The sequence below is a fragment of the Hemiscyllium ocellatum genome, chromosome 8 (assembly GCF_020745735.1).
Source record: "Hemiscyllium ocellatum isolate sHemOce1 chromosome 8, sHemOce1.pat.X.cur, whole genome shotgun sequence".
In the NCBI taxonomy this organism is placed as follows: domain Eukaryota; kingdom Metazoa; phylum Chordata; class Chondrichthyes; order Orectolobiformes; family Hemiscylliidae; genus Hemiscyllium; species Hemiscyllium ocellatum.
Genome location: NC_083408.1, coordinates 12,058,733 through 12,079,782, shown reverse-complemented (window position 1 = coordinate 12,079,782; position 21,050 = coordinate 12,058,733).

Sequence of the window (21,050 nt, the reverse complement as noted above, 5' to 3'; positions counted from 1 at the left end):
GGAGGGAGGAAGAGGGCAAGAGACAGAAGGGAGGGAGTGAGGGCGAGAGCGGGGTGAGAGTGAGAGAACGGAGGGCGTGAGAGGGGAGGGAGGGATGGGAGAACGAGAGGGAAGGGAAGGAGAGCAGGGCAACAAAGAAGGGCTCGAGAGAGAGGGGAGGGCGCGAGAGAGGGGAGGGTGCGAGAGAGGGGAGGGCGAGCGAGGGGAATGGCGAGACCGTGAGAGGGGAGGGCGAGAGTGAGGGGAGGGCGAGAGAGTCGAGGGCGAGAAAGACGAGGGTGAGAGAGGGGAGGGTGAGAGAGGAGGGCAAGAGAGAGGAGGGAGGGAGTGGAGGGCGACAGAGTTGCGCGAGAGAGGGGAGGGAGGGGAGTACGAGAGAGCTGTGGGAGGGGGCGAGAGTAAGGGAGAGGGCGAGAGGGGGAAGGAGGGACGGGAGGGAGAGAGGGAGGGAGAGTGTCAGCGAGGAGAGGGTGAGAGAAGGGAGTGAGGGAGGAGAGGGCATGAGAGTGGTGAGTGTAAGAGAGGGGAGGGCTAGAGAAGGGAAGTTGGGAGGAGATGGTGAGAGGGTGGGAGAGGGCGAACAAGGGGAGGGTGAGAGAGGAGATGGCGAGAGAGTGGGAGGGCGAGAGAAGCGACAGCGAGAGAGGGGCTGGAGGGAGGTGAGCGCTATTGAGAGTGAGAGGGCAAGAGAGGGAAGGGCGAGATGGGGGGGCAAGAGAGGGGGAAGGGCGAGAGAGGGTAGGGCGTGAGAGGGGAGGGAGGGACGGGAGGGAGAGAAAGGAGGGCAAGAGAGTAAGGCGAGAGAGGCGAGTCAGGGGCGGTGTGCAAAAGAGGGAGTTTGCGAGAGAGGGAAGGGCGAGAGAGAGCGGAGGGCGAGAGAGAGGGGAGGGCGAGAGAGAGGGGAGGGCGAGAGAGAGGGGAGTGCGAGAGAGAGTGGAGGGCGCGAGAGAGGGGAGGGCGAGAGAGTGGGGAGGCCGAGAGAGAGGGGAGGAGGAGAGGGGGTGTGCGAAAGAGAGGGGAGAGCGAGAGAGGGGGAGGGCGAGAGAGAGGGGAGGGCGAGACAGAGGGGAGGTTGAGAGAGAGGGGAGGGCGAGAGAGGGGAGGGCGAGAGAGGGGAGGGTGAGAGAGGGGAGGGTGCGAGAGAGGGGAGGGCGAGCGAGGGGAATGGTGAGCGAGGGGGAGGGCGAGAGAGTGGGTGGGCGAGAGAGGGGGAGTGCGAGACAGGGGAGAATGAAATAGAGAGGTGTGTGAGAGAGAGGATGGCGAGAGAGGGAAGGGCGATGGAGGGGAGGGCTAGAGGGGTGAATGTGAGAGAGGGGCGGGCGACAGGGGAGACCGTGAGAGGGGAGGGCGAGAGTGAGGGGAGGGCGAGAGAGTCGAGGGCGAGAAAGACGAGGGTGAGAGAGGGGAGGGTGAGAGAGGAGGGCAAGAGAGAGGAGGGAGGGAGTGGAGGGCGACAGAGGTGCGCGAGAGAGGGGAGGGAGGGGAGTACGAGAGAGCTGAGGGAGGGGGCGAGAGTAAGGGAGAGGGCGAGAGGGGGAAGGAGGGACGGGAGGGAGAGAGGGAGGGAGAGTGTCAGCGAGGAGAGGGTGAGAGAAGGGAGTGAGGGAGGGGAGGGCGTGAGAGTGGTGAGGGTAAGAGAGGGGAGGGCTAGAGAAGGGAAGTTGGGAGGAGATGGTGAGAGGGTGGGAGGGCGAGAGAAGCGACAGCGAGAGAGGGGCTGGAGGGAGGTGAGCGCTATTGAGAGTGAGAGGGCAAGAGAGGGAAGGGCGAGATGGGGGGCAAGAGAGGGGGAAGGGCGAGAGAGGGTAGGGCGTGAGAGGGGAGGGAAGGACGGGAGGGAGAGAAAGGAGGGCAAGAGAGTAAGGCGAGAGAGGCGAGTCAGGGACGGTGTGCAAAAGAGGGAGTTTGCGAGAGAGGGAAGGGCGAGAGACAGCGGAGGGCGAGAGAGAGGGGAGTGCGAGAGAGAGTGGAGGGCGCGAGAGAGGGGAGGGTGAGACAGAGGGGAGGAGGAGAGTGGGGAGGGCGAGAGAGAGGGGAGAGCGAGAGAGGGGGAGGGCGAGAGAGAGGGGAGGGCGAGACAGAGGGGAGGTTGAGAGAGAGGGGAGGGCGAGAGAGGGGAGGGCGAGAGAGGGGAGGGTGAGAGAGGGGAACATGAGAGAGGGGACGGCTAGAGAGAAGGGACGTCGAGAGAGGGGACGGCGAGAGAGTGAATGGCAAGAGAGGGGAGTGCGACACAGGAGAGTGCGAGAGATCAGAAGGTGAGAGAGGGGACAGCGAGAGAGGGAAGGATGAGAGAGGGGATGATTAGAGGGGTGAGTCTGAGAGAGGGGAGGGCGAGAGAGAGAGGCGAGTGTGATAGCGGGTGGCGAGAGAAGGGAGTGTGGGAGAGCGAGGGTGGTGAGGGAGAGAGAGGGAAAGGGGTGAGAGCGGGGAGGGCGGGCAGGGAGGGAGGGAAGAACAAAAAAGGTGGGCGACAGAGGTGTGGGAGAGAGAGGGGTGAGTGTGAGAGAGGGGAGGACGAGAGAGGGGAGGGCCCTAGAGAATGGCGTGGGAGAGAGGGGAGGGCGAGAGAGTGGAGGGCAAGAGAGGGATGAGTGTGACAGAGCGGACGGCGAGAGAGCGGAGGGCGAGAGAGGGGAGAGCGAGAGACTGGAGGACAAGAGAGAGGGAAGGAAGAGAGAGAGGGAAGGACGAGAGAGAGGGAAGGATGAGAGCGGGGAGGGCGACAGAGGGGAGGGCGAGAGAGGAGAAGGCGAGAGAGTAGAAGGTGAGAGAGGGCACAGCGAGAGAGGGAAGGATGAGGGAGTGAAGGGTTAGAGGGGTGAGTGTGAGAGAGGGGAGGGCGAGAGAGGGGAGTGCGAGAGAGATGGGAGAGCAAGAGAGGGTAGGGCGAGAGAGAGGAGGGAGGGAGTGGAGGGTAAGAGAGGGGAGGGAGCGAGGGGACGGCGAGAGAGGAGAGTGAGAGAGAGGAGGCAGTGAGGGGAGGGCGAGAGAGGAGGGCGAGCGAGGAGTTGCTCGGAGGGGAATGCGAGAGGGGTGAGTGTGAGAGGGAAGGGCGAGAGAGCGGGGGCAAGAGAGGGGAGAGTGAGAGATGGGAGGGTGAGAGATGGGAGAGCGAGAGAGTGGAAGGCGAGAGATGGGAGGTCGAGACAGCAGAAGGTTAGAGAGCCGACGCGGAGAGAGGGAAGAGTGAGAGAGGAGAGGGCTAGAGGGTAAGTGTGAGAGATGGGTGGACGAGATAGGGGAGAGTGAGAGAGGGGAGGGTGAGAGAGGGTGGCCACAGAGTGAAGTGTGAGAGAGCGAGGGTGGTGAGGGTGATAGAGGGAAAGGGGCGAGAGAGGGGAGAGAGGTCAGGGAGGGAGGGGAGGGCAACAAAGGAGGGCGAGAGAGGGGGGAGCGAGAGAGGCGAATGTGAGAGAGGGTAGCGAGAGAGGGAAGGGTGAGAGAGGGGAGGGCTAGAGGGGTTAGTGCGATAGAGTGGAGGGCGAGAGACGGGAGGGTGTGAGGGGTGAATGTGAGAGTGGGGAGGGAGAGAGAGAGGGAGGACGAGACGGGGGAAGCGAGAGAGGGAAGGGCGACAGACGGGAGTTCGAGAGAGTGGACAGCGAGAGAATGGAGGGAGAGAGAGGGGAGATTGAGAGAGGGGAGGACGAGAGCGGGGGAAGAGAGAGGGGAATATGAGAGAGGGTAGCGAGAGAGGGGAGTGTGAGAGAGGGGATGGCGAGAGAGATGGGAGGGCAAGAGAGGGTAGGGCGAGAGAGAGGAGGGAGGGAGTGGAGGGTAAGAAAGGGGCGGGATGGAGGGGACAGTGAGAGAGGAGGGCGAGAGAGGAGTTGATCGGAGGGGAAGGCGAGAGGGGTGAGTGTGAGAGGGAAGGGCGAGAGAGGGGAGGGCAAGAGAGGGGAGAGTGTGAGAGGGGAGGACGAGAGATGGGAGGGCGAGAGAGGGGAGGGCTAGAGGGATGAATGAGAGAGAGGAAAGGGCGAGAGAAGGGAGGGCAGAAGAGGGGTGAATGTGAGAGTGGGGTGGGGGAGAGGGAAGGGAGGGCGAGACGGGGAGGACGAGAGAGGGGAGGGCGAGAGAGGGGAATTCGAGAGTGGGGACGGCGAGAGAATGGAGGGAGAGAGAGGGGAGATTGAGAGAGGGGAGGACTAGAGAGGGGAGAGCAAGAGAGGACAATGTGAAAGAGGGTAGGGCGAGAGGGGGTAGGGCGAGAGAGGGGTGGGCGAGTGAGAGGAGGGAGGGAGTGGAGGGTAAGACAGTGGAGGGAAGGGACAGCGAGGCAGTAGGGCGAGAGAGGGGAGGGAGGGAGGGGAGGGCGAGAGACGAGAGCGAGAGAGAGTTGAGGGGAGAGAGGTGGGCGAGAGATAGGAGGGCAAGAGAGATGAGGGAGAGGGGGAGAGAGAGATGAGGGCGAGAGAGGGGAGGGAAAGAGAGAGGGGAAGGTGAGAGAGAGGGAGGCCATGAGAGGGTGGGCAAGAGCGAGAGAGTGGAGAGCGAGAGAGGGGAGGAGAAGAGAGGGGCGGGCGAAAGTGCGTAGTGCAATTGAAGGGAAGACGAGAGTGGGGAGGTTGAGAGAGTGGAAGGAGAGAGGGGAGGGCGTGAGAGAGGGAAAGGGCGAGAGAGGGGAGGGAGGGAGGGGAGGGTGAGAGTTGTGTGACAGTAAGAGAGGGGAGTCCAAGTGAGGGGGATGGTGAGAGGGAAGAGAGGGCGAGAGAGGGGGAGGGTGAGTGAGAGGGGAGGGCGTGAGAGGGGAGTGTGGGAGGGAAGGGCGAGAGGGAGGGAGAAGACGAGAGGGGGTGGGGCGGGGAGGGCTAGAGAGGAGGGCGAGAGAGGGGTGAGGGTGAGATAGGAGAATGAGAGAGAGGGGAGGGAGGGAGGCTGGGGGCGGTGTGTCGATGGAGGTAAGATTCAGGCTGGGGGAGCTGCATGGGTGATGGTAAGGGTCAGGCTGTGGGCGGTATTGAACGGCGGTGAGGGTGAGTCTGGGGCCAGAGTGTGGATGGGGGTAAGGGTCAGGCTGGAAGTGGTGTGTGGATATCAGTGAGGGGCAGGCTGAGGATCAGCGTGACGGTGATGGAGTGAGTGTGAGGGAGTGAGCGTAACTGTGTCAGAATGAGTGTGAGGGGTTCAGGGTGACAAGGATCGAGTGAGTGTGATGGGGTCAGGAAGAAGGTGATGGAATCAGAGTGAGGGTATAGGGTGACAATGAAGGAGTGAGTGTGAGAGCGTCAGTGTGACCGTGATGGATTGAGTGTGAGTGTGTCAGTGTGACAGTGATGGAGTGAGTGTGAGGGGGTCAGTGTGATGGAGATGGAGTGAGGGTGAAGGGACCAGGGAAAAGGTAATTGAGTGAGCGTGAGGGGGTCAGGGTGAAAGTGATGGAGTAAGTGTGACGGGGTCAGTGTGACGGTGATGGAGTGAGTGTGATGGTTTCAGGATCAGTGTGATGGAGTGAGTGTGAGAGTGTCAGTGTTACGGTGATGGAGTAAGTGTAAGGGGGTCAGTGTGACGGTGATGGAGTGAGGATGTGGGGGTCAGGGTGACGGTGATGGAGTGATGAGATAGAGTGAGTGTGAGAGTGTTAGTGTGACAGTGATGTACTGAGTGTGAGGGCGTCAGGCTTATGGTGATGGAGTGTGAGAGGGTCAGGGCGACACTGATGGTGTGAGTTTGAGGGGGTCAGGGTTATGTTGATGGAGTCAGTGTGAGTAGGTCAAGGTGGCAGTGATTTAGTGAGTGTTAGGCGGTCAAAACGACGGTAATGGAGTGAGTGTGAGATGTTCAGGATGACGGTGATGGAGTGAGTGTGAAGGGGGTCAGTGTGACGGTGTAGAGTGAGTGTGAGGGGGTGAGTGTGACGGAGATGGAGTGAGCGTGAGGGGTTCAGTTTGACAGTGATGGAGTGAGTGTGATGGGTCCAGCGTAATGGTGATGGATTGAGTGTGAGATGTTCAGGACGACGGTGATGGAGTGAGTGAGAAGGGGTGAGTGTGATGGTGATGGAGTGAGCGTGAGGGGGTGTGTGTAACAGTGACGGAGTGAGTGTGAGTGGGTGTGTTTGCCCGTGATGGAGTGAATGTGAAGGGTTCGCTCTGGCGGTGTTAGAATGAGTGTGAGAGGGTCAGGGTGGCTGTGACAGAGGGTGGCTGTGAGTGGGTAGTGTGACGCCGACTGAGTGAGTGTGAGGGGATCACGGTAGTGGTGATGGCGTGAGTGTAAGGGGCGTCAGTGTGACGGTGATGGAGTGAGTGTGAGTGGGTCAGGGTGACGGTTATGGAGTGAGTGTGAGAGGTTCAGTGTAACGGTGATAGAGAGAGTGTGAGGGGGTCCACGCTACGGCGATGGAGAAAGTCAGAGTGACACAGATGGAGTGAGTGCGGGGGGTCAACGTGAAAGTGATGGAGTCAGTGTGAGGGGTTCAGGGTGACAGTGATGGAGTGAGTGTGAGTGGGTCAGGCTGATGGTTATGGAGTGAGTGTGAGAGGTTCAGTGTAACTGTGATAGAGAGAGTATGAGGGGGTCCACGCTACGGCGATGGAGAGGGTCAGGGTGACAGTGATGGAGTGAGTGTGAGTGGGTCTGGTTGACGGCCATGGAATGAATGTGAGGGGGTCAGTGAGATCGTGATCGAGTCAAGGTGAGGGGGTCAGGGTGACGGTGATGGAGTGAGTGTGAGGGGGTAGTGTGACGCTGACTGAGCGAGTGTGAGGGGGTCAGGGTAGCGGTGATGGAGTGAGTGTGAGTGTGTCAGTGTGACTGTGATGCAGTGAGTGTGAGGGGTTCAGGGTGACGGTGATGGAGTGAGTGCGGGGGGTCAGGTTGACAGTAATGGAGTGAGTGTGAGGGGGTCAGGTTGACGGTGATGGAGTGAGTGTGAGGGGGTCAGGGTAGCCGTGAGGGATTGATTGCGAGTGTGTCAGTGTGACTGTGATGGAGTGAGTGTGAGGGGGTCAGGGTGACATGAATGGAGTGAGTGTAAGGTGTTCAGGTTGAATTTGTTTGAGTGAGTGTAAGGAGGGCAGTTTGACGGTAATGGAGTGACTGAGAAGTTCAGAGTAACAGAGATGGAGTGAGCGTGAGGGAGCCAGTTTGACAGTGATGGAGTGAGTTTGATGGGTTCAGGGTAATGGTGATGGAGTCAGTGTGAGTAGGTCAAGGTGACAGTGATGGAGTTAGTGTTAGGCAGTCAAAGTGACAGTGATGGAGTGAGTGTGAGATGTTCAGGATGATGGTGATGGAGTGAGTGTGAAGCAGTGAGTGTGACAGTGATGGAGTGAGTGTGAGGGGGTGAGAGTGACGGTGATGGAGTGAGTGTGATTGGGTGTGTTTTTCCGTGATGTAGTGAATGTGATCGTTTTGCACTGACAGTGTTAGAGTAAGTGTGAGTGGGTCAGGGTGGCTGTGATAGTGTGAGTGTGAGGGAGTAGTGTGACTCTGACTGAGCGAGTGTGAGGGGGTCAGGATGGCCGTGATAGACTGAATGTGAAGGGGTCATGATTATGGCGATGCAGTGAGTGTGAGAGGTTCAGGTTGACAGTAATGGAGTGAGTGTGAGGGGATCAGGTTGACGGTATTGGAGTGAGTGTGAGGGGTCAGGGTAGTGGTGATGGTGTGAGTGCGAATGTCAGTGTGACTGTGATGAAGTGAGTGTGAGGGGGTCAGGGTAGCGGTGATGGAGTCAGTGCGAGTGTGTCAGTGTGACTGTGATGAAGTGAGTGTTAGGGGGTCAGGGTAGCGGTGATGGAGTGAGTGCGAGTGTGTCAGTGTGACTGTGATGGAGTGAGTGTGGGGGGTCAGGGTGACAGTGATGGAGTGAGTGTGAGGAGGTCAGGGTGACAGTGATGGAGTGAGTGTGAGGGGTTCAGGTGACGGTGATGGAGTGAGGGCGAGGGGGTCAGGTTGACAGTAACGGAGTGAGTGTGAGGGAATCAGGTTGACGGTGATGGAGTGAGTGTGAGGGGTCAGGGTAGTGGTGATGGAGTGAGTGCGAGTGTGTCAGTGTGACTGTGATGAAGTGAGTGTGAGGGGGTCAGGGTGACAGTGATAGAGTGAGTGTGAGGAGGTCAGGGTGACAGTGATGGAGTGAGTGTGAGGGTGTCAGGTTGACATGAATGGAGTGAGTGTAAGGTGTTCAGGTTGAATTTGTTGGAGTGAGTGTAAGGAGGGCAGTTTGACGGTGATGGAGTGACTGTGAGAGGATCAGAGTGACGCAGATGGAGTGAGCGTGAGGGTGTCAGTTTGACAGTGATGGAGTGAGTGTGATGGGTTCAGGGTAATGGTGATGGAGTCAGTGTGAGTAGGTCAAGGTGGCAGTGATTTAGTGAGTGTTAGGCCGTCAAAATGACGGTAATGGAGTGAGTGTGAGATATTCAGGATGACGGTGATGGCGTGAGTGTGAAGGGGTCACTGTGACGGTGATGGAGTGAGTGTGAGTGGTTCAGAGTGATGGAGATGGCCTGAGCGTGAGGGTCTCAGTTTGACAGTGATGGAGTGAGTGTGATGGGTTCAGCGTAATGGTGATGGAGTGAGTGTGAGATGTTCAGGACGATGGTGATGGAGTGAGTGTGAAGGGGTGAGTGTGACGGTGAAGGAATGAGTGTGTGTGGGTCAGGCTGACGGTTATGGAGTGAGTGTGAGATGTTCAGGACAACGGTGGTGGAGTGAGTGTGAAGGGATAAGTGTGATGGTGATGGAGTGAATGTGAGGGGGTGAGTGTGACGGTGACGGAGTGAGTGTGAGTGGATGTCTTTGCCCATGATGGAGTGAATGTGAAGGGTTCACTCTAGTGGTGTTAGAATGAGTGTGAGAGGGTCAGGGTGGCTGTGATAGAGTGAGTGTGAGGGGGTAGTGTGACGCCGACTGTGTGAGTGGGAGGGGGTCAAGGTGGCGGTGATGGAGTGAGTGTAAGGGGAGTCAGTGTGATGGTGATAGAGTGAGTGTGAGTGGGACAGGGTGACGGTTATGGAGTGAGTGTGAGAGGCTCAGTGTAACGGTGATAGAGAGAGTGTGAGGGGGTCCACGCTACGGCGATGGAGAGGGTCAGGGTGACAGTGATGGAGTGAGTGTGAGTGGGTCAGCGTGATAGTGATGGAGTCAGTGTGAGGGGTTCAGGGTGACAGTGATGGAGTGAGTTTGAGAGGATCAGGGTGACGGTTATGGAGTGAGTGTGAGAGGTTCAGTGTAACTGTGATAGAGAGAGTGTGAGGGCGTCCACGCTACGGCGATGGAGAGGGTCAGGGTGACAGTGATGGAGTGAGTGTGAGTGGGTCAGGTTGACGGCGATGGAATGAAAGTGAGGGGGTCAGTGTGATGGTGATCGAGTCAGGGTGAGGGGGTCAGGGTAACGGTGATGGAGTGAGTGCGAGGGGGTCAGGTTGACAGTGATGGAGTTAGTGAGAGGGGGTCAGGATGACGGTGATGGAGTGAGTGTGAGGAGGTCAGGTTAACAGTGATGAACTGAGTGTGAGGGGGTCAGGGTGACGGTGATGGTGTGAGTGTGAGGGGTTCAGGGTGACGGTGAAAGAGTGAGGGTGAGGAGGTCAGGGTGACATTGATGGAGATAGTATGATGGGGTCAGTGTAATGATGATGGAATGAGTGTGAGGTATTCAGGGTGATGGTGATGGAGTGAGTGTGAGGGGGACAGGGTGACAGTAATGGAGTGAATGTGAGGGGGTCAACATGATTGTGATGGAGTGAGTGTGAGGGGTCAGGGTGTGGTGATGGAGTGGGTGTGAGGGTTTCAGGGTGAGTGTGATGGTGTGAGTGTGAGATATTCCGGGTGATGGTGATGGAGTGAGTGTGATTGGGTCTGAGTGATTGTGATGTAGTGACTGTCATGGGGTCAGGGTGACAGTGATGTAGTGAGTGTGAGGATTTCAGGGTGACGGTAATGGAGTGAGTGTGAGGAATTCTGGGTGAGTGTGATGGAGTGAGTGTGAGAGTGTCAGTGTGATGATGATGGAGAAAGTGTGAGTGGTCAGTGTGACGCTGATGGAGTGAATGTGAGGGGGTCAGGGTGACGGTCATGGAGTGAGTGAGAGGCTATCAGTATGATGGTGATGGAGTTAGTTTGAGGGGGTCAGGTTGACAGTAATGGAGTGAGTGTGAGGGGTTCAGGTTGAATGTGGTGGAATGAGTGTGAGGGGGTCAGTTTGACAGTGATGAAGTGACTATGAGGGATTCAAGGCGACGGTAATAGATTGAGTGTGAGGAGGTCAGGGTGACGGTGATGGAGTGAGTGTGAAGTGGTCTGTGTGACGGTGATGGAATGACTGTGAGGGCGTCAACTTGACGGTGATGGACTGAGTGTGAGGGGGTCAGGGTGAGTGTGATGGAGTGAGTGTGAGTGGGTCAGTGTAAGTGTGATGGAGTTAGTGTGAGTGGATCCGGCTGACAGTGATTGCATGATGGTGAGGGGTTCATGGTGAGAGTGATGGAGTGAGGGCCCGGAGTCATGGGGACGGTGATGGAGTGAGTGTGAGTGGGTCAGCGTAATAGTGATGCAGTGAATGTGGGGTGTCAGGATGACAGTGATGGAGTGAATGTGAGGGGGCCAGGGTAACGTTGATGGAGTGAATGTGAGGAGGTCTGGATGACGGTGATGGAGTGAGTGTGACAGGGTAGGGCTGACTGTGATGGAGTGAGTATCAAGGTTTCAGGGTGAGTGTGATGGAGTGAGTGTGAGAGTGTCAGTGTGATGGTGATGGAGTGAGTGTGAGGGGGTCTGGGTGGCGGTGATGGAGTGAGTGTGAAGGTTTCATGGTGAAGGTGGTGGTGTGAGTGTGCGGGGGTCAGTTTGACGGCGATTTAGTGACTGTATGAAGTTCAGAGTGATGGTGATTGAGGGTGGGTGAGGGAGTCAGTTTGACAGTGATGGAGTGAGTGTGATGGCTTCAAGGTAACGGTGAAGTGGTCAGAGTAACCGTGATGGAGCGACTGTGAGTCGTTAAGGGTGATGGGGATGGAGTGAGCGTGAGGGGGTCAGGGTGACAGTGATGGAGTAACTGTGAGGGGGTCAGTGTGACACTGCTTGTGTGAGTTTGAGGGAGTCACTGTGATGGTGATGGTGATGGAGCGAGTGCGAGGGGTTCAGTTTGATGGTGAGGAAGTGAGTGTGAAGTCCTCAGGGTGAATGTGATGGAGTGAGTGTGAGGGTGTCAGTGTAAAGGTGTTGGAGAGATTGTGAGGGGGTCATGGTGACGGTGATGAGGTGAGTGTGACGGTGTCAGGGTGATGGTGAAGGAGAGAGTGTGAGGCGGTCAGGGTGAGCGTGATGCAGTTAGTGCGAGGGGATCAGGCTGACAGTAATTGCATGACGGTGATGGGGTCAGTTTGACGGTGATAGAGTGAGTGCCCTGCGACAGGGGCACGGTAATGGAGTGAATGTGAGTGGTCAGGGTATGGTGATTCAGTGAATAGGGGTGACAGGGTGACACTGATGGAGTGAGTGTGAGAGTGTCAGTGTGATGATGACGGAGAGAGTGTGAGTGGTCAGTGTGACGCTGATGGAGTGATTGTGAGGTGGTCAGGGTGACGGTCATGGTGTGAGTGAGAGGGTTTCAGTATGATGGGGATGGAGTTAGTTTGAGGGGGTCAGGTTGACAGTAATGGAGTGAGTGTGAGGGATTCAGGTTGAAGGTGGTGGAATGAGAGTGAGGGGGACAGTTTGACGGTGATGGAGTGACCATGAGGTGTTCAAGATGATGGTAATAGATTGAGTGTAAGGAGGTCAGGGTGACGGTGATGGAGTGAGTGTGAGTGGGGCACGTTGACAGTAATGGAGTGAGTATGATGGGTTCATGGTGAATTTGTTGGAGTGAGTGTGAGGGGAGCAGTTTGAAGGTGATGGAGTGACTGAGAGTTTAAGAGTGACGGAGATGGAGTGAGCATAAGGGGGTCAGTTTGGCAGTGATGGAGTGAGTGTGATGTGTTCAGGGTAATGGTGCTGGAGTGAGTGTGAGTAGGTCAAGGTGACAGTGATGGAATGAGTGATTGACGGTCAAAATGACAGTGATGGAGTGAGTGTGAGATGTTCAGGATGACGTTGATAGGGTGAGTGTGAAGTGGTCTGTGTGACGGTGATGGAGTGACTGTGAGGGTGTCAGGGTGACGGTGATGGACTGAGTGTGAGGGGGTCAGGGTGAATGTGATGGAGTGAGTGTGAGTGGCTCAGTGTGAGTGTGATGGAGTTAGTGTGAGTGGAACCGGCTGACAGTGATTGCATGACGGTGAGGGGTTCACGGTGAGATTGATGGAGTGAGGGCCTGGAGTCAGGGGGACGGTGATGGAGTGAGTGTGAGCGGGTCAGCGTAATAGTGATGCATTGAATGTGGGGTGTCAGGATGACAGTGATGGAGTGAATGTGAGGGGGTAGGGGTAACGGTGATGGAGTGAGTGTGAGGAGGTCTGGATGATGGTGATGGAGTGAGTGTGACAGGGTAGGGCTGACTGTGATGGAGTGAGTGTGAGGGTTTCAGGGTGAGTGTGATGGAGTGAGTGTGGGAGTGTCAGTGTGATGGTGATGAAGTGAGTGCGAAGGGGTCTGGGTGGCGGTGATGGAGTGATTGTGAGGGTTTCAGGGAGAAGGTGGTGGTGTGAGTGTGAGGGGGCCAGTTTGACGGTGATGAACTGACTGTGAGAAGTTCAGAGTGACAGTGATTGAGGGAGCGTGAGGGAGTCAGTTTGACAGTGATGGAGTGAGTGTGATGGGTTCAAGGTAACGGTGAAGGAATCCGTATGATGGGGTCAGAGTAACCGTGATGCAGTGGCTATGACGTGTTAAGGGTGACAGCGATGGAGTGAGCGTGAGGGGGTAAGGGTGACAGTGATGGAGTAACTGTGAGGAGGTCAGGGTGACACTGATGGTGTGAGTTTGAGGGGGTCAGGGTGATAGTGATGGAGCGTGTGTGAGGTGGTCAGTGTGATGGTGAGGAAGTGAGTGTGAAGTATTCAGGGTGAATTTGATGGAATGAGTGTGAGGGGGTCAGTGTGACGGTGTTGGAAAGAGTGTGAGGGGGTCAGTTTGACGGTGATGAGATGCGTGTGAGGGTGTCAGCGTGATGGTGATGGAGTGAGTGTGAGGAGGTCAGGGTGAGCGTGATGGAGTTAGTGCGAGGGAATCAGGCTGACAGTAATTGCATGACGGTGATGTGGTCAGGATGACAGTGATGGAGTGAGTGCCCTGGGACAGGGACACGGTGATGGAGTGTGAGGGGTCAGGGTATGGTGATGAAGTGAATGTGGGGTGACAGGGTGACTGATGGAGTGAGTGTGAGGGGTTCAGGGCGAGTGTAATGGCATGAGTGTGAGAGTGCCAGTGTGATGGTGATGGAGTGAGAGTGAGGGGGTCAGGCTGACGGTGAAGGAGTGAAGGTGAGGAGGTCAGGGTGACATTGATGGAGATAGTGTGATGGGGTCAGTGTAATGATGATGAAGTGAGTGTGAGGTATTCAGGGTGAGTGTGATGGTGTGAGTGTGAGATATTCCGGGTGATAGTGATGGAGTGAGTGTGATTGGGTCAGCGTGATTGTGATGGAGTGAGTGTGAGGGGTCAGGTTGTGATGATGGAATGGATGTGAAGTGCTAAACGTAATTGTGATGGAGTGACTGTGAGGTGTCAGGTCGTGGTGATGGAGTGGGTGTGAGGCTTTCAGGGTGAGTGTGATGGTGTGAGTGTGTGATATTCCGGGTGATGGTGATGGAGTGAGTGTGTTTGGGTCAGGGTGACAGTGATGGAGTGAGTGTGAGGATTTCAGGGTGACGGTAATGGAGTGAGTGTGAGGTATTCAGGGTGATGGTGATGGAGTGAGTGCGATTGGGTCAGCGTGATTGTGATGGAGTCAGTGTAAGGGGTCTGGGTGTGATGATGACGTGGGTGTGAGGAGTTCAGGGTGAGTGTGATGGTGTGAGTGTGAGATATTCCGGGTGATGGTGATGGAGTGAGTGCGATTGGGTCAGCGTGATTGTGGTGGAGTGAGTGTGAGGGGTCAGTGTGTGATGATGGAGTGGATGTGAGGTGGCCAACGTGATTGTGGTGGAGTGAGTGTGAGGGGTCAGGGTGTGGTGCTGGAATGGGTGTGAGGGTTTCAGAGTGAGTGTGATGGTGTGAGTGTGTGATATTTCGGGTGATGGTGATAGAGTGAGTGTGTTTGGATCAGAGTAATGGTAACGTACTGACTGTGAGTGGGTCAGGGTGACAGTGATGGAGTGAGTTGAGGATTTTAGGGTGACGGTAATGGAGTGAGTGTGAGGATTTCAGGGTGAGTGTGATGGAGTGAATGTGAGAGTGTCAGTGTGATGGTGGAGTGAGTGTGAGGGGGTCAGGTTGACAGTAATGGAGTGAGTGTGAGTGGTTCAGATTGAAGGTGTTGGAATGAGTGTGAGGGGGTAAGTTTGACGGTGATAGAGTGACAGTGAGAGGTTCAGGGTGACGGTAATAGATTGAGTGTGAGGAGGTCAGGGTGACGGTGATGGAGTGAGTGTGAGGGGGCCAGGATGACGGTGATGGAGTGAGTGTGAGGGGGTCAGCGTGATTGTGATGGAGTGAGTGTGAGGGATCAGGGTGTTGTGATGGAGTGGCTGTGAGGGGTTCAGGTTGAGTGTGATGGTATGAGTGTGAGATATTCTGGGTGATGGTGATGGAGTGAGTGTGATTGGTTCAGAGTGATGGTGATGTAGAGACCGTGAGGGGGTCAGGGTGACAGTGATGGAGTGAGTGTGAGGATTTCAGGGTGACAGTAATGGAGTGAGTATGAGGATTTCAGGGTGAGTGTGATGGAGTGAGTGTGAGAGTGTCAGTGTGATGCTGATGGAGTGAGTGTGAGGGGGTCAGGTTGACAGTAATGGGGTGAGTGTGAGGAGTTCAGGTTGAAGGTGGTGGAATGAGTGTGAGGAGTCAGTTTGACGATGATGGAGTGACTGTAAGGGGTTCAGGGTGACGGTAATAGATTGAATGTGATGAGGTCAGGGTGACGGTGACGGAGTGAGTCTGAGGGTGTCAGTATGACGGTGATGGAGTGAGTGTGAGGGGCGCAGGTTGACAGTAATTGAGTGAGTGTGATGGGTTCAGGGTAAATTTGTTGGAGTGAGTGTAAGGGGAGCAGTTTGAAGGTGATGGAGTGGCTGAGAGGTTCAGAGTGGTGGAGATGGAGTGAGGGCAAGGGGGTCCATTTGACAGTGTTGGAGTGAGTGTGATGGTTTCAGGGTAATAGTGATGGTGTGAGTGTGAGTAGGTCAAGGTGACAGTGATGGAGTGAGTGATTGACGGTCAAAGTGACAGTGATGGACTGAGTGTGAGATGTTCAGGATGACGGTGATGGAGTGTGTGTGAAGGGATCACGGTGAGAGTGATGGAGTGAGTGCCCGGAGTCAGGGGGACGGTGACAGAGTGAGTGTGAGCAGGTCAGCGTAATAGTGATGCAGTGATAGTGAGGTGTCAGGGTGACAGTGATGGAGTGAGTGTGAGGGGGTGTTGGTGACGTTGATGGAGTGAGTGTGACAGGGTAGGTGTGACTGTGAAGGAGTGAGTGTGAGGGTTTCAGGGTGAGTGTGAGAGTGTCTGTGTGATGGTGATGGAGTGAGTGTGAGGGGTCAGGGTGACGGTGATGGAGTGAATGTGATGGAGTGAGTGTGAGAGTGTCAGTGTGACAGTGATGTACTGAGTGTGAGGGGGTCAGGCTTACGGTGACGGAGTGAGTGTGAGGAAGGCAGGGTGACGGTGATGGAGTGAGTGTGAGGGGATCTGAGTGACGGTAATGGAGCGAGTGTGAGGGGGTCAGCAGGATGGTGATTCAGTGAGTGTGAGGGGGTCTTGGTGACGGTGATGGAGTGACTGTGAGGTATTCAGGGTGAAAGTGATGGAGTAAGTTTGAGCGGCCAGGGTGATCGTAAACGAGTGAGTGTGTGTGGGGGGGAGGTCAGAGTGACTGTTATGGAGTGAGTGTGAGAGGTTTAGTGTGATAGTGATGGCATGAGTGTGAAGGGGGTCAGGGTGGTGGTGAGGGAGTGAATGTGTGGTATTCAAGGTGAAAGTGATGGAGTGAGCGTGAGGGGAGCAGGGTGATCGGAATGGAGTGAATGTGAGGAGGTCAGTGTGACGGTGATGGAGTGAGTGTGAAAGGTTCAGGGTGAGTGTGATGGAGTGAGTGTGAGGGTGTCAGTTTGACAGTGAGGGAGTGAGTGTGATGGGTTCAAGGTAACGGTGAAGGAGTCATTGTGATGGCGTCAGGGTAACCGTGATGGAGTGACTGCGAGGTGTTAAGGGTGACGGTGATGGAGTGAACGGGAGGGGGTCAGGGTGACAGTGATGGAGTAACTGTGAGGTGGTAAGGGTGATACTGATGGTGTGAGTTTGAGTGGGTCAGGGTGATGGTGATGGAGAGAGTGTGAGCGGGTCAGTGTGATGGTGAGGAAGTGAGTGTGATTAGGTCAGAGTGACAGTGATGGAGTGAGTGTGAGGGTGTCAGTGTGACGGTGATGGAGTGACTGTGAGTGGGTCAGGGTGACAGTAATAGAGTGACTATGAGGCGTTCAGGTTGATGGTGATGGAGTGAGCGTGAGGGGGTCAGGGTAACAGTGTTGGCGTGAGTGTGAGGGGGTCAGGGTAACGGTGATGGTGTGAGCGTGAGGGGTTCAGGGTGACGGTGAAGGAGTGAGAGTGAGGAGGCCAGGGTGATAGTGATGGAGTGAGTGTGAGGCAATCAGGTTAACGGTGATGGAGTGAGTGTGAGGGAGTCAGCGTGAATGTGATGGAGTGAGTGTGAGAGTTCAGTATGATGGTGATGGAGTGAGTGTGAGAAGGTCAAGGTGACAGTGATGGAGTGAGTGTTAGGTGATCAAAGTGACAGTGATGGACTGAGTGTGAGATGTTAAGGATGACGGTGATGGAGTGAGTGTGAGGGGTGAGTGTGACGGTGATGGAGTGAGTAAGAGGGGTTCAGTGTTACAGTGATGGAGTGAGAGTGAGGGGGTAAGTGCGATCAGGAGGGAGTGATTGTGAGTGGGTCAGTGTTGCCGTGATGGAGTGAGTGTGTGTGGGTCAGGGTGAGGGTGGTGGAGTGAGTGTGAGTGAGTCAGTGTGAGGGTAACGGAGTGAGTTTGAGGGGTTCACTGTGATGGTGATGGAGTGAGTTTGAGTCGGTCAAGGTGACACGGATGGTGTGAGTGATGGACGGTCAAAGTGACAGTGATCGAGTGAGTGTGAGATGTTCAGGATGACGTTGATGGAGTGCGTGTGAAGGGGTCAGTGTGACGGTGATGGAGTGTGTATGAGGGGGTCAGTGTGATCGTGAAGGAGTGAGTATGAGTGGGTGCTTGTGACGGTAGTGGAGTGAGTGTTAGTGTGTCAATGTGACCTTGTTGGAGTGAGTCTGAGGGGGTCAGTGTGACGGTGATGGATGAGTGTGAGGGAGTCAGTGTTACAGTGATGGAGTGAGTGTGAGTGGGTCAGTGTGAGGGTGATTAAGTGAATGTGAAGGGGTCAGGATGATGGTGATGGAGTGAATGTGAGGGGTCAGAGTGACAGTGATGGAGTGAGTGTGAGAGTGTCGGGGTGTGTGTGATGTTGTGAGTGTCAGTGTATCAATGTAACGGTGATGGAGTGAGTATGAATGGGTCAGTGAGACCGTGACGGAGTGAGTGTGTGTGGGTCAGCGTGAGTGTGTTGGAGTGAGTGTGAGGGGGTCAAGTTGGCTATGACAGAGTGAGTGTTAGGGGGTAGTGTGATGCTGACTAAGTGAGTGCGAGGGTGTCAGGGTGGCAATGATGGACTGAGTGCGAGGGTGTCAGGTTGACGGCAATGAAGTGAGTGTGAAGGGGTCAGTGTGACGGTGATGTAGTGAGTGTGAGGGGGTGAGTGTGATGGTGAAGGAGTGAGTGTGAAGGGGAGAGTATGACGATGATGGAGTGAGTGTGAGGGGGTGAGTGTGATGGCAATGCAGTGAGTGTGAGTGTGTCAATGTTTCCTGATTGAGTGATTCTGAGGGGGTCAGTGTGACGGTGATGGAAGATTGTGAGGCTGTCAGTTTTACAGTGATGGAGTGAGTGTGAGGGGGATAGTGTGATCGGGATGTAGTGATTGTGAGTGGGTCAGTGTGACTGCAATGGAGTGAATGTTCATTGGTCAGTGTGAGGGTAATGTTGTGAGTGTGAGTGGGTCAGTGTGAGGGTGATTGAGTGAGTGTGAGGGAGTCAGGAAGACGGTGATGGAGTGAGTGTCAGGGGTCAGGGTGGCAGTGATGGAGTGAGTGTGAGAGTGTCAGGGTGAGTGTGATGTTGTGAGTGTTAGGGTATCATTGTGACGGTGATGGAGTGAATGTGAGTGGGTCAGTGAGACCATGATGGCGTGCGTGTGAAGGGGTCAGCGTGAGTGTGTTGGAGTGAGTGTGAGGGGGTCAGGTTAGATGTGATAGAGTGAGTGTTAGGGGGTAGTGTGACGCTGACTGAGTGAGTGCCAGGGTGTCAGGGAGGCAATGATGGAGTGAGTGTGAGGGGGTGAGTGTGACGGTGATGGAGTGAGTGTGAATGGGTCAATGTGACCTTGATGGAGTGAGTATGAGGGGGCAGTGTGACGGTGATGAAGTGAGTCCGAGTGGGTCAGTGTTACATTGAAGGAGTGATGGAATGAGCGTGAGTGGGTAAGTGTGAGGGTGATGGAGTAAGTGTGAGGGGGTCAGGACGGTGGTGATGGAGTGAGTGTGAGCGGTCAGGTTGACAGTGATGGAGTGAGTGTAAGAGCGTAAGGGTGAGGGTGATGGAGTGAGTGTGAGGGGGTAAGTGTGATGGTTATTGAGTGAGTATGAGCGAGTCAGGGTAAAGGTGATGGGAGTATGATGGGGGCAGTGTGATGGTGGTGGAGTGAGTTGGAGCTGCTCAGTGTGACCGTGATGGAGTGAGTGTGAGGGTGTCAGGGTGGCAGTAATGGTGTGAATGTGAAGGTGTCATTGTGACGGTGATGGAGTGAGTGTGAGGGGGTGAGTGTGACGGTGATGGAGTGACTATGAGGGGATCAGTGTTACAGTGATGGAGTGAGTGTGAGGGTGCTAATGTGATCGGAATGGAGTGACAGTGAGTGGGTCAGTGTTGTCGTGATGTAGTGAGTGTGTGTGGGTCAGTGTGAGGGTGATGGAGTGAGTGGTAGTGTGTCAGTGTGAGGGTGATGGAGTGAGTGTGAGGGATTCACTGTGATGGTGATGGAGTGAGTGTGAGTAGGTCAAGGTGACATGGATGGAGTGAGTCATGGTTGGTCAAGGTGACAGTGATCGAGTGAGTGTGAGATGGTCAGGATGATTCTGATGGAGTGCGTGTGAAGGGGTCAGTGTGACGGTGATGGAGTGAGTATGAGGGGATCAGTGTGATGGTGAAGGAGTGAGTGTGAGGGGTCTGTGTGACGGTGAAGGAGTGAGTGTGAGGGGGTGAGTGTGACGGTAATGGAGTGAGTGTGTGTGTGTCAATGTGACCTTGATGGAGTGAGTCTGAGGAGGTCAGTGTGACGGTGGTCGAATGAGAGTGAGGGGGTCAGGGTGATGGTGATGGAGTGAGTGTGGGGGTGTCAGTGTGGCAGTGATGGTGTGAGTGTGAGGGGGTGAGTGTGAGGGTGATGGAGTGAGAGTGAGGTTGTCAAGGTGACGGTGATGGAGTGAGTGTGAGGGTGTCATTGTGATGGTGATGGAGTGAGTGTGAGGGGTTCAGTGTGATGGTGATGGAGTGAGTGTGAGTAGGTCAAGGTAACAGTGAAGGAGTGAGTGTGAGTGTGTCAAGGTGACAGAGATGGAGTGAGTGTTAGGCGGTCACAGTGACATTGAGTGGAGTGAGTGTGAGATGTCCAGGATGACGGTGAGGGAGTGAGTGTGATTGGGTCAATGTGACCGTGATAAAGTGAATCTGAATGGGTCAGTGTGACGGTGATGTAGTGACTATGAGTGTCTCAGAGTTGCAGTGATGGAGTGAGTGTGAGAGTGTCAGGGTGAGTGTGCTTTTGTCAGTGTTTGGGTATCATTGTGACGGAGATGGAGTGAGTGTGAGTGCGTCAGTGAGACCGTGATGGAGTGTGTGAGACGGGGTCAGCGTGAGTATGATGGTGTCAGGTTGACGCTGACTGAGTGAGTGCGATGCTGTCAGTGTGGCAATGATGGAGGGAGTGCGAGGGGTCAGTGTGACGGTGATGGAGTGAGAGTGAGGGGGTCAGGGTGACGGTGATGGAGTGAGGGTGAGGGGGTCAGTGTGACGGTAATGGAGTGAGTGTGAATGGGTCAATGTGACCTTGATGGAGTGAGTCTAAGGGGGTCAGTGTGATGGTGAAAAGGTGAGTGTGAGGGGGTCAGTGTGACGGTGAAGGAGTGAGTGAGAGGGGGTGAGTGTGACAGTAATGGAGTGAGTATGTGTGTGTCAATGTGACCTTGACGGAGTGAGTCTGATGGGGTCAGTGAGATGGTGATGGAGTGAGTGTGCGGGGGTCAGGACGGTGGTGATGGCGTGAGTGTGAGCGGTCAGGTTGACAGTGATGGATTGAATGTAAGAGCGTCAGGGTGAGGGTGATGGAGTGAGTGTGAGGAGGTAAGTGTGACGGCTATGGAGTGAGTATGAGTGAGTCAGGGTGAAGGTGATGGGGCGTGTGATGGGGTCAGCGTGACGGTGATGGAGTGAGTTGGAGGCGGTCAGTGTGATGGTTATGGAGTGAGTGTGATGGGGTCAGAGTGACGGTGAAGGAGTGAGTGTGAGGGGGTGAGTGAAGTAATGGAGTGAATGTGTGTGTGTCAATGTGACCTTGATGGAGTGTGTCTGAGGGGGTCAGTGTGGCGGTGATAGAGTGAGAGTGAGGGGGTCAGGGTGATGGTGGTGGAGTGAGTGCGGGGGTGTCAGTGTGGCAGTGATGGTAGGAGTGTGAGGTGGTGAGTGTGAGGGTGATTGAGTGAGTGTGAGGGTGGCAGGGTGCCGGTGATGGAGTGAGTGTGAGGGGTTCAGTGTGATGGTGATGGAGTAAGTGTGAGTAGGTTAAGTTAACAGTGATGTTGTGAGTGTGGGAATGTCAAGCTGACAGAGATGGAG